The following is a 12,188-nucleotide window of genomic DNA, read 5'->3' on the forward strand; positions in this document are numbered from 1 at the left end:
CTGTGTGAGATTGTTTCAAAGTATATCTTAATAAATTATAGTAATCAAAGACTTAGTTCCTACAAGGCACTGCATGCAACATCATTAGCACGCTGACACAGAATTTTTAAAATATCTTGCTTATTTGCAGGGATACAGATTTTGTTACCTTTAAGTATGAATTGATAAGAAAACAAAGTTTTACTATTTCTTCAAAACTAAAAGTTGATCAGTGTCATTTGAATTTTTTCCGACTCTTTTTCTCTTCCATATGGAATTCTCAACCCTTAACAAAGGTCTTGGGCCTAATTTTCATGGTGAAAAAACTGCCATGAATAGCTTTGGAAGAGGATCTGTCCTCAGGCTTGCTCATTGTAATGGTAGGATATTTCAGAAACCATCTTGAAGTTATCAAATTGGCTTACTTGCTTTCTGTTGGCCCGCTTACTTCTATGAAGAGAAACTTGGATGCTGGGAACAAGTGTTGCCAAAAGGAAAGACTATGGAAAAGATCTCTTATTTTCTCCTAAGTGCACCTCATTAAGCAGAGAGCTTCCTGAGAATGCAGCCTCCAGCATTCTAGAGAAAGTAATGTAATGCTCTTTTCGAAATTGTCTAGTTTATTCTTTGTTATACATTTTCTTCAACTGTGCAGAACCTGGCTCATTTAAAAAACTCTTCTAATTCCAGTTCTTTAGTGGAATCAGAAGGGCACTCCAGAGGCTACCAAATCTAGGCGTGACTGTGTACAAGTCATGCAATGCAAGCCCATTTTTTAAATTCTAGGGGAAATTCCATGAGGAATGAATGAATAAATGAATAAACAAATAGACATGAAAGGCACCAGGGCCACTATGTAGTCACCTTTTCCAATAGGATAAGTATTTCATCAGTTAGTCTATTCTTAGTGGGTAGAAATCAACAGTGGTCCTCTCACCACCTCTTCTACGACTCCCCTCTTAAGGATAAGTGACTGGGGAGGGACTTGCTCCCCCTGCTAAGAAAGGCAGAAAAGTTCTCCATTTGAGATGTCCTAGGGAACCAACCTAGACTAATGTGGGCTGCACAATAGATTTAATTCCTGCTTTTCATGAAAACTTAATAGCATATTCATTAAGGTATTTTTTCCCTTTTCAACTTTGAAACATGTTTTTAATAAAACAGTACAGCCGGCCCTCCATGTCCACAGGTTTCACATCCCAGGATTCAACCAATCATGGATTGAAAATATTTTTTTCAAAAATTCCAGGAAGTTCCAAAAAGCAAAACTTGAACTTGCTGCATGCCTGCAACTATTTACATAGCATTTACATTCTATTCGTTCTGAAAAGTGATCTAGAGATGATTTAAAGTATAGGAGAGGATGTGTGTAGGTTATATGCAAATGCCACACTATTTTATATAAAGGGACTTGAGCACCCACCGATTGTAGTTTCTGTGGCGGTCCTGGAAGCAATCCCCTGTAGATACTGAGGGACAGAGGATGACCATATAGGTGTGTCAATTACAGAGCGAAGGAGTGAAAAGTCCATGAATAATTTCCAGTCTCTTACTCTTTTCCCCTAACATGGCAACCAAGAAGTCTGCACTTTCCAGATGGCCCATCACAAGAAGGTGGCCCTCTGCGTGGCAGGATGACTGGAGCAGAGCCCCTTGCTCCCTCACCAACCAACATGGACCGCATAATGTGCCCGAGAAATATTAGGCCATTTAGAAGTTTGTGTTGTTGCTACTGCTGCATAGCCTAGCTATGTTGACTAATCCAGTCAACAGTGTTCTACTATTCATCTTGACTCTCCTGGCTCTTCTCTGCATGAACGAACTCTAACTCGGCGTATCCTTTTCACTTTTTGGAAGTCATATAAAAACCACCACCACCACCATTAGTAGTCACCACCTCACTCCCTCTTGAGCCAAGCTTCAGTTTGTTGGGAGAGAATGCAAAGAGGCTCAGAGGGAGGTCTGCCTGCTTCGTGTCCAAGGGGAGCATGTTGGTAATGCCCTTCCTGGGCTTGAAGGATATAATTGGGCTCATTAAGTTGCTTTTCAGTGTTCTTTTCTTTAGTCTAAATAACCCTTAGGTTAATTAGACATGGTTTCTCGCCTCAGGAAATTTTTCTATGTGTGGTTAGTCATGGAGGGAATGATCATAAACTTAGTAATTAAATTTTCAGTCTTACAAATGCTAGAGAACGGCAAACTACCCGTAAGGTGCCTTGAAAAATCAATAGCCCTTGTGAAACTAATGTCTTATATCAATAATTCTGCAAATATTAGGTTATAATTGAGATGCTTCTGCTAGAGTGACAAAATGGTAGGTCCCAGTTTATGCCTGGGCAAGTGTGCTGATCATTAACAGACAGAATCATCACGGGGTCGTTCCCCAGTCCCGGCTGCACAAATATCTGGGTTTGTTTCAAAAATACTGTTGCCTGGGCTTGATCCCAGACCAATTGAATAAGAATCTTTGAATCATTCTAATACCCAGCCAGGATTGGGAGTCATTCCTGTTCTGTTCCCAATGTGAACAGAACAGTAAACTAGAATCAGGATCTGAACTTTGACCCTCTATTTTTTATTAGCCGTGTAACTTCAAATGAATCATGTAATCTCTCTCTCTCTGTGGACTTTGGTTTTCTTACCCATATAATAGGGATAATAATACTCCCCCTGCCTATAGTTTTAATGGTAAAAATTGAAATATACGTGGAAGTTCTTTGTAAGTTATAAAGACTGAAAATATAATATTTTCATCATAATCATTATGGACTCATAGACATGACTCAATCCTATTGCTAATCATTTTATAGAAGTAGTAAGAAATAAGTTGCTTAAGTAAATATGTTAATAATTATCCATCTGAGTGTTCCTGCTCAAGAGAAAACCAAACTCCAAAAGGAGTAACTTTGCCAGCCAACAGTTTTCCCCTTCTCTTCATATTTCCCATGTTTAGAGAAAGAAGAAGAATTACAACCTTTGGATAAGTTACAATTCTTTGGCTCTGTTCTGGGTACAGTAGAAGTACTGATACTGTCAGAATTGCTGTTATCTTTGTGAGCTCACTCCTTTTCACTTTTCTGGAGGTCTTCTTCAAGCACTGGGCACCTAAGTCAGGGTGGCCTGTTGGACCCCACACAGGGCAGAGGCAGGATAAGGGTAAAGTGCAGGTGGGTAGTTTCCACTTTGCTTTTCCATAACCTAGGTTTGAATCTTGACCCTGCTATTTGCTACTTGTGTGAACGTGGGTATCTCTGTGGCCCTCTCAAGCTTATTGAATCTTTATGGAGTTCCTCCTACTACTAGACACTCTGATTAAAAAAAAAAAAAAGAATACTCCCTCCTCAAAGAGTTTACAGTCCAGACAGGAAAAACCAACAACAAAGGTAAAATAATTTTAACCATCACTGTTGTTTGTAATTAAGCTAGCCCAGTGCCTGGCAGAGAAGCTGTTCAGTAATTGTAATAAATATTGTCATTATTCATTGTCTTGAGTGTGCCAGAGCCACAAGCAAAGGGGCGTGAACTCAAGCCCTTCACCTAAGCAGGTCAGGCAGTGGCAGAACGTCACTTATCCACACCTTCCTGCTCCTGGCCAGGCTCTGTCTGGGCTGAAGGAAAGCAGGGAGTTCCTCCGAGGGCAAAAAGACCTCGAAAAGCCTGCCCTTGACCTCAGCTGTCTCTGCTGGCAGAAGATCAGACTCATTCTAAAGCAGATCTATGGCTTTGGGTTTTCTCCAGGACTGACAGGCATGAGTCCAGATCACGATTTCAGAGCTCATCCTGGCCAGCAGTGAGCCGCCTGGGTTATCCTCAGGAACACCCTGGCCTCCTGAGAATTGCCCAACCAGAATGCCTGGGAGCTGGGCCAGACTCCCTCAGGCCTTTTCAGGTCTTGCTGGGGAATCGGTTTTGAGCCAGAACCTATTCCAAGATGAGAGGTGAGGAAAGGATCACCCAAACATTAACCAGCTCTCTCAACCATGGCTTTCTTTTTAGTGGGTTCTTGGATCAAAATTAATGGAACTTTTTTTTTTGTAATCCCAGAGATTTGTTCATGTAATAAGAAAATCGCAATGTTTGATCATTCATTTTAAAAGGACGTAAACATTCTTAGATGAGTGAAATTAATTAAAGGCATTTTACCATGTCATCTGAGGACAGAAGATTCTGCCAAACTAGAGCTTGAATCTGCTGGTTTTCTAAAACCTACAGGTGTTCAGAGTTTAAACAAAACAAAAGTAAAAGGGGGAAAAAAACCCTCTCTAATAAGAGAAAATAATTGAGACACAACTTAAAGTGGAAGAAGCATTTTTTTATGTGTTTTTTTCTTTTTTTCCATTTTCAAGTGTGACCTCAAGCATGTCATTTGTTATCTAAAGACAATTAACTACATCACTATCAGCTCAACATTGGTGATCTAGAGATATACTGAGTGGAAAGATTTCCTTTCACTGTAGCTAATTAAGTATGCATCAAGGGTCAGAACCCTGTTGTAGGTTCTAAGCAGTTTAAAGAGAATGGTTGCCTGTATGGAATCACCTGCTGAAACGTTTACTTGCTTCTCATAGAGATCCCTTCTGGAAAATACACCAACTTGAGCTATGTAGGGCTGTGACATACATGTGGTGAGATCATCTCAGTAATCTGCTTCTGTGTCACAAAAGCTGTAAAAGTGTTCGAATCAAAATAGTGGCATTTGGTTGAAGAGGTTTCCCCCCTTCTCTCCCTGCTCATCTTTCATCCTCCCGGGGGCCCCCGTCTCCCTCCTCTGCTGTTCTTTACTCCTCTCACTTGCATCCCTTTGTGACAAGAAGGAGTTCCTTCTCCGGGTCAATGCACCAAGCGGTGACACCGGCGGACTCATTCCCTCCGACAGACGCCAATTTAAAAGGCAAGAGAAGATTTCGAGGCAGGGGTGAGGGACGTGAACAGAATTAGTCATCATTACCCTGAAGCTGTGTGGGCTCGCTGTAGCTGTTCCTTCGTCAGGCTTCTCATGACTATGCCCCGACCATCACCCCCATCACTCTAAATAGTCATGACACAGCCGATGTATGGGTTAAGATGATGAGCAGGAAAGACGGGCCTCTCCCAAAGTAAATAGACTGAATTAGAGGTATTACAACAGTTAATATGTCAGGTCCCTGTTGGGAGGCCATAGATCCTGTGTGGTCTATTTCCCCTGCATATTAAAATTGATTGTGCCTTGGGCGATGGCAGGGTTGGTGGGGGAGGGGAGCTGACAGTTCATCCTTGCAGTCACATGGATCAAAGAAAGCAGACAGAGTTATGTGGAATGATTTGCTCTGAAGGTGCAGGGAATAGAATTTAATAGAGCAATGGGGTAGAATGAAAGAAGCCATGAGTCTTAGGCAATGTCTCCCCAGGCCATGCCATCCAAGGAGTATAAATAAGATCATGCTTTTACCCAAATCATATTTCTCTGGCTCAGCCCTATCTAAAACTGCAGGAACTATACCCTCTTTTTTCTCCTTCCCCACCTGGCCAACTGTTTCTAGGAGACCTAAGGGGATGTTTCTTGTATATTTGCACACAGTTCTCTTGGCCACCGTATCTGAGGGTCTCCTCCTCTCCTGCTCACGGTGATGATGTCTATCAGGGAGGCTGCCAGCTTCTGAACCAGTCCTTGAGGAAAATAAGAAGGGCATTGTTGCCACTGGGATGCTGCCAGCTTGGCCCTGTTGCCTGTAATGCCACAGAGAGCCTCAACTTACTACTCAAGTGCCTGGCACCAAGGCTCGTAATCCAATTGGTTCCTTCTTAAACTCAAAGCAAATTCAGCTCCACAGAGACTTCGATGGAACTGATCTTCTTGTTTCTACTCCCTCATGACTGCTATTCCCACTTCCAAGCTATTCTAATCCAGTCTTCTCATTTTTACAGGCAAACACACTGAGGCCCAGAGTGATCAAATGACTTGTCCAAGGTCACACAGCTAGTTTTAGGTCAAATTGAGATTAGAGTCCTTCTGAGTCTTTCTTCATTCGGCAGATATTTATTGAGCATCTACTATATGTCAGGCAAAAATACCTGCCTCATAGAACCTACATTCTTTTTGAAGGGAAAGAGACAATAAAAAACATTAAAAATGAATTATATGGCAAGTTAGAAATCAACAAATGTTTTGGAGAAAAATAAACCAAGGATAGAGAATAGAGAATATAGGGGAGATGGGCATTACCATTTTATATAAGTTGGTTGAGAAAGAATTCATTGAGAAGATAACACCTGAACAATGACTTAAGGAGATGAAGGGGGCAGCACATAGATACCTAAGGGAAGAGGCTTCCAGACACAGGAAACAACAGCAAAGGCCCTGTGTTGGGAGCACGACTAGTGTGCTCAAGGTACAATAAGGCAGCCCTGTGGCTGGGAGCAGAGTGAAGGCAACGCAAACGTGTTTTCCCAGTGGATGGAAGTGGGGTGTAAGACAAACAGAGAAGCGAAGGATGAAGATGATGTCAACTGACATGGGGATAGACGCAGGAGCGGTGTTAGGAGTAATGGCCATGAGTTTAAATGTTGACAGGATAAATTTGAGATGCCAGTTAGACATCCACTGGGAAATGTTGCGTAGGGAGCTGTACATGCAAGTCTTGAGTTCACTGGAAAGGTGTGGGTTGGGATTCTAAATTTGCAGATACACAGTGTACAGATGGCATTTTAGGTCATGAGATTAGAACAGATGATCAAAGAAATGGTTGTAATTAAAGAAGAGGCCTAAGGACTGAGCACTACAACACTCCCACTTAAGAACTCAAAGAGATGACGAAGGACCAGCAGAAATCACTGTATCCTGCTTTCCCTCTTATGATAAGGCCACACCCAGGGAGCATCTCCTTGGTGATGAGTGAGTGGCTCCTGAGACCCTCAACCAGCACCATCCTCTCTTCTGATGATAATTGTCATCTATTCCAGCTTTCTGACTCTTTCATCTGGGCTTGCTTTTCCACTTTATTCCTACAAGATGCTGGGCACTAGATTTTTAAAATGTGTGAGTTCCTGGGAGTAAAGAATGGCTAATTTTATGTATCTGAAGGTGGCTTTCCTGGTACAAATGAACTATTTTGTTTTGAGTATGTTTCACAATAGAAAGGGGAAAAGGGCACCAGAGCTACTTTCTGTTGACAGAGTCCATCAAACTACTGATTTCATTTGAATTAACAAAAAAATAAAAAGCAAATTGACACAGATAGGAAACCCTTTAATTCCAGGCTGGAAGAAACTTATTTAGGAGCATTCAGTCTGAGGATGGCACTGGAAAAGAAACAGGCAAGATGGATATTGAAGCTACATGCTAACCTCTGCTGTAGAACATGTTTGTACCCTGTTCTGTTCCACATTGCCAGGCCGTTTAATGTAACTGTCTGCAGTGTGTCCTCTTTGGGGAAAAATTAAGGCAAGGACCGCAGCTTTATATGCACCCTATTTTAAAGAATGGCTAGGTTCAGTTGCAGGGTGGGGGAGTTTAAGTAAATGAGATATGAAGCCATAAGGACCAGTGATTCTAGGGTAGGCATGAAAATTTGAATTTTTATGTGGAATTTTCTGAATTTTAGTGTTTATAACTATTTCAAATACTCTTCAAACGCAGTGAGAGCCAAAACATACATTCACACTCATACACACACATCTGTGGATGACAACACTCTCAGTGGACAGCATATTCTACAAATAATACAGAATTTTCTAGCCAACAATCATGATAAACTGCCATGATTTATTTCTTGGTGATAAGATTTCCTGCTTAAAAACAACAATAACAAAACAATTATGAAACATATTAGTTAGTGCTGTGATGTTTTAATGATAGAATGTTAAGAATCAACCTACTGATTCAGGAAAAACTTTTATGGCATGGGAATCTTCTTCTTGTCACTGAACCAGCAAGTCAGTAGTTACTTCTTTTACCTCCAAGTGAGGCTCGTCTTAAAATTATACCAAATTACAAATAAAATAATGTAAACTAGTGATGAAACCCTAAAGTCCTCAAAAACAGAGATTCTGGAATATTTTTATATTTGTCTCCAGATAGAGAGTGATAGGAATTGACCTAAGCCAATTTGGCCCTTCAGGAGTTTTCAAGCATTTTGGTAGATATCAAAAAGAGACTGGAAATATATGGAAGCTCTGAGGTCTCTTCAGCAGGTGGTATTTTACACTGGAAACAAACCTTAGACCCAACTACAATAACCTACTAATGAGAAGGCACAACCTATTTTAGTTAAGCGTGGGGAAAACTTTCTCTGTTTTCAAGTAATCCCATAAGCACCTATGAAGGATGCATTCTGAGGTAGAAACCGCAATACTGGGACTCAGTCTCAGCCAATATCTATTTGGGTCAGTCATAGCATTCTCTAGAAAGTTCCATATAGAGCATAGGCCTGCAACATTCCTATACCTTTCTTTTTTTTTTTTTTTTTTTTAATTTTATAGCTACTTTTATTTTTATTTATTTATTTATTTATTTTTGGCTGTGCTGGGTCTTCGGTTCGTGCGAGGGCTTTCTCTAGTTGAGGCAAGTGGGGGCCACTCTTCATCGCGGTGCGGGGACCGCTCTTCATCGCGGTGCGCGGGCCTTTCACTATCGTGGCCCCTCCCGTTGCGGGGCACAGGCTCCAGACGCGCAGGCTCAGTAGTTGTGGCTCACGGGCCCAGCTGCTCCGTGGCATGTGGGATCTTCCCAGACCAGGGCTCGAACCCGTGTCCCCTGCATTAGCAGGCAGATTCTCAACCACTGTGCCACCAGGGAAGCCCTCCTATACCTTTCTTATGCAATGGTCTCAGGGGCTGAATAGTCCTTCTCGCCAACCATGTATTTTGAACACTCAATTCACCAGTGAAAAGTGATTTCTTATGCTAATAAAAAGGATGAGAATTCCAGACAGAATTCAAGTGTTAACAGGTCCTAGAGTATATATTAAAATGAATTTATATGTTGGTACATTACACTGTGTCTACTAAAGCATAATACGTGGACAGTATAACAGAGGTCCTAACTACCTTCCATTTATAGACAAAGCACCAATACCCCCTCATTCTGGATTCCTAAGACCTGCACAGCTGTAATTCAGGACACTCATGTCACTGAAGATAGTGACAACATTGGCTTAGAAAATTATCTTTATTACAAGCAAGGAAATTTCCTTTAGAAAATTGTCTTTATTACAAGCAAGGAAATTTCCTTTTGAAATTGGTGTGAATCTTTTCAAAGCCCTGATTCTTTTCTCTCTTTGGGCTACTATGTTCTTTATGGCTAGATCAAAGATACATATTATATATATATATATATATATATATATATATATATATATATAAAATATGTATATACTGTATATATAAAAACTAAAAAGCAATCAACAGTTACCTATGTAAGGAGCTGGAGTCACCACTCCATCACAACAAGTAAAAAGCTGAACAGAATGAAAATCAACAAAATGTGACAATACAAGGAAAGGTGCAAACATTTCGGATGATACGTGGTAGAGAGTAAAAGCAGTAACATGAAGAGTGGAGAGTTCTTTAATGAGAATTCATATTCTGTTGAGATTAGAAAGTATACGAAAAATTGGAACATTTATAGTAGCTTCTAGACCTGATTGAATAAAGAAAATCTATTAGGTTATGAGGTAGTATGAAACAGGATACCGACATAGAACTTGCTCGGCGTGACTAGCAGATAGGAGAAACATTGAATTTTTTCCACTATGAGTTAATTAGACCCGTGACGTAATTCTTATTCTTCACTAACAGCCATCTGTGCGAAGTTCTTCATGTAATTTCCCAAATCTCATACCTGACTTTTAGAAGTAAGAATGGTATAAAAATGGAGGACATTATTTTTCTTTCATAAAATATGTTGCACATTTTGTTTTCATGGAATCTTTAATTATAAGAAGAGTAAACCAGAGTAAAGACAATTTGGGGAAAACCATAGCAAAAAGTCTTATTTGCCTGATATCAAAACCCTTTTCATTTTGTTTTCTTCCTGGTTTTATCCACAATGACACATATTTTTATGTAGATTGATTATGATACATAAACAAATTTTGTTTTGCTTATTTTACTAACTTTCTATTAAAATTTAAATCCGTCTACTTGTAGATTTCATTATTGCTTTTGGTTTCTTTCCATATTATAAAATGATGTGAACATTTAGAATTAAATGAAGTAATATCTTCTAGTGAAAGTTAAGACCATGGGAGTCTGATATTTTAATTAATAACATGCAGATTTTAAAATTACTTTTTGCACACTTTTCAGGACATAAATTGTCCCCAAATTATATGAATGTATTCTCAGTATGAAAGAGAATATTATAGAAGAATACAGGGATATGAAAGAGATGTGGAGATGCAATAACGGAGTAAACTATACAGCAGCCTGTCCTATATTTCATCCCTCTTCAAGGACCATAGCCATTTGTTTGTGCTTCTTTAATTTCTTTTATCAGTATCTTCTTGTTTTCTATGTTTTTAAGGTCTATAGTTTCCAGTGTACAGGTCTTTCATCTCCTTGGTTAAATTTATTCCTAAGTATTTTATTGTTTTTGATATTATTATAAAAGGGATTGTTTTCTCAATTTCTCTTTCTAATGGTTTGTTGTTAGTGTATAGAATCACACCTCGTTTTTTAATACTGATTTTTGGATCTTGCAACTTTACTGAATTCATTTATTTGTTCTAACAGTTTTTTTGGTGGAGTTCTTAGAATTTTCTCTATATAAGATAATGTCATCTGCAAACAGACAATTTTACTTCTACCTTCTGCTTTGGATGCTTTTTTCTTTCCCTTGCCCAGTTGGGCTAACTAGGATTCCCAGTACTATGTTGAATAAAAGTGGCAAGAGTGGGCATACTTGTCTTGTTCCTGATCTCAGAGGAAAAGCTTTCAGCTTTTCACCTTTGAGTATGATGTTAGCTGTGGGCTTGTCGTACATGGCATCTATTTTGTTGAGATACATTCCTTCCATACCTAATTTGTTGAGGGTTTCTAATGTGACATGATTTTGAATTTTGTCAAATGCTTTTTCTGCATCCATTGAGATGATAATATAATTTTTATCCTTTATTCTATTGATGTGGTGCCTCCCATTTAGTGATTTTTATATGTTGAATTATCCTTGCATCCTAGGGATAAATCCCACTTGACCATGGTATATGATCCTTTTAATGTGCTGTTGAATTCTATTTGCTAGTATTTCGTGGAAGATTTTTGTGCATATGTACATCAGGGATATTTTCTTTTCTTGTAGTAGTGTCCTTGTCTGGCTTTGGTATTCTACTTGATTACTCCAATCAGTTCTTGGGTTAAATATCACCTTTAAACAATTTTTTAAATGAGGTATAATTGACATGCAACATTATATTGGTTTCAGGTGTACAAATAATGATTTAATATTTGTATATATTATAAAATGATTGCCACAATAAGTCTAGTTAACATTTGTTACCATACATAGTTAAATTTTTTTTCTTGTGATGAGAACTTTTAAGATCTTTTGGCAACTTTCAAATACACAATACAGTATTCTTAACTGTAGTCACCATGCTGTACATTACATCCTCATGACTTGTTTATTTTTTAACTGGAAGTTTGTACCTTTTGACCCCCTTCATCCATTTTGCCCACCCGCCCCCCCACCCAGCCCCCTGCCTCTGGCAACCAATCTCTGTATCTATGAGTTTATTTTTTTGGTTTTGTTTTTGCTTTTGCATTTCACATGTAAGTGAGATCACATGGTATTTATCTTTCTCTGTCTGACTTAATTCACTTGGCACAATGACCTCAGGGTCTATCTATGTTTTCAAAAATGGCAGGATTTCCTTCTTTTTATGGCAGAATAATATTCCATTATATATCTATGTCTATATCACATTTTCTTTATCCATTCATCCATCAATTGACACTTAGGTTGTTTCCATATCTTGGCTATTGTAAATAGTACTGAAATAAACAGAGGGGTGCAGACATCTTTTTAAGTTAGTGTTTTTGTTTTCTTCAGGTAAGTACCCAGAACTGGAATTGCCAGATCATATGGTAGTTCTATTTTTAATTTTTTTGAGGGCCCTCCATACTGTTTTCCGTAGTGGCTGCCCCAATTTACATTTCCACCAACAGTGCACAAGGGTTCTCTTTTCTCCACATCCTTGCCCACTCCTCTCATCTCTTGTCTTTTTGATAACAGC

General features: G+C 39.2%; 1 pseudogene across 1 annotated transcript in view; it reads right to left on the reverse strand.

Annotated features, from left to right (window-relative positions):
- Positions 1-8,441: 8,441 nt before the first annotated feature.
- LOC309633108 (ferritin light chain pseudogene) overlaps positions 8,442-12,188 on the reverse strand; it is a 90,246-nt pseudogene continuing 86,499 nt past the window's right edge. The window contains exon 2 of the transcript XR_014249589.1: positions 8,442-8,765. The product of XR_014249589.1 is annotated as a ferritin light chain pseudogene (transcript). The remainder of the gene's footprint in view (positions 8,766-12,188) is intronic.

Source organism: Balaenoptera borealis, assembly GCF_965194805.1.
Source record: "Balaenoptera borealis genome assembly, chromosome: 8".
Lineage (NCBI taxonomy): Eukaryota > Metazoa > Chordata > Mammalia > Artiodactyla > Balaenopteridae > Balaenoptera > Balaenoptera borealis.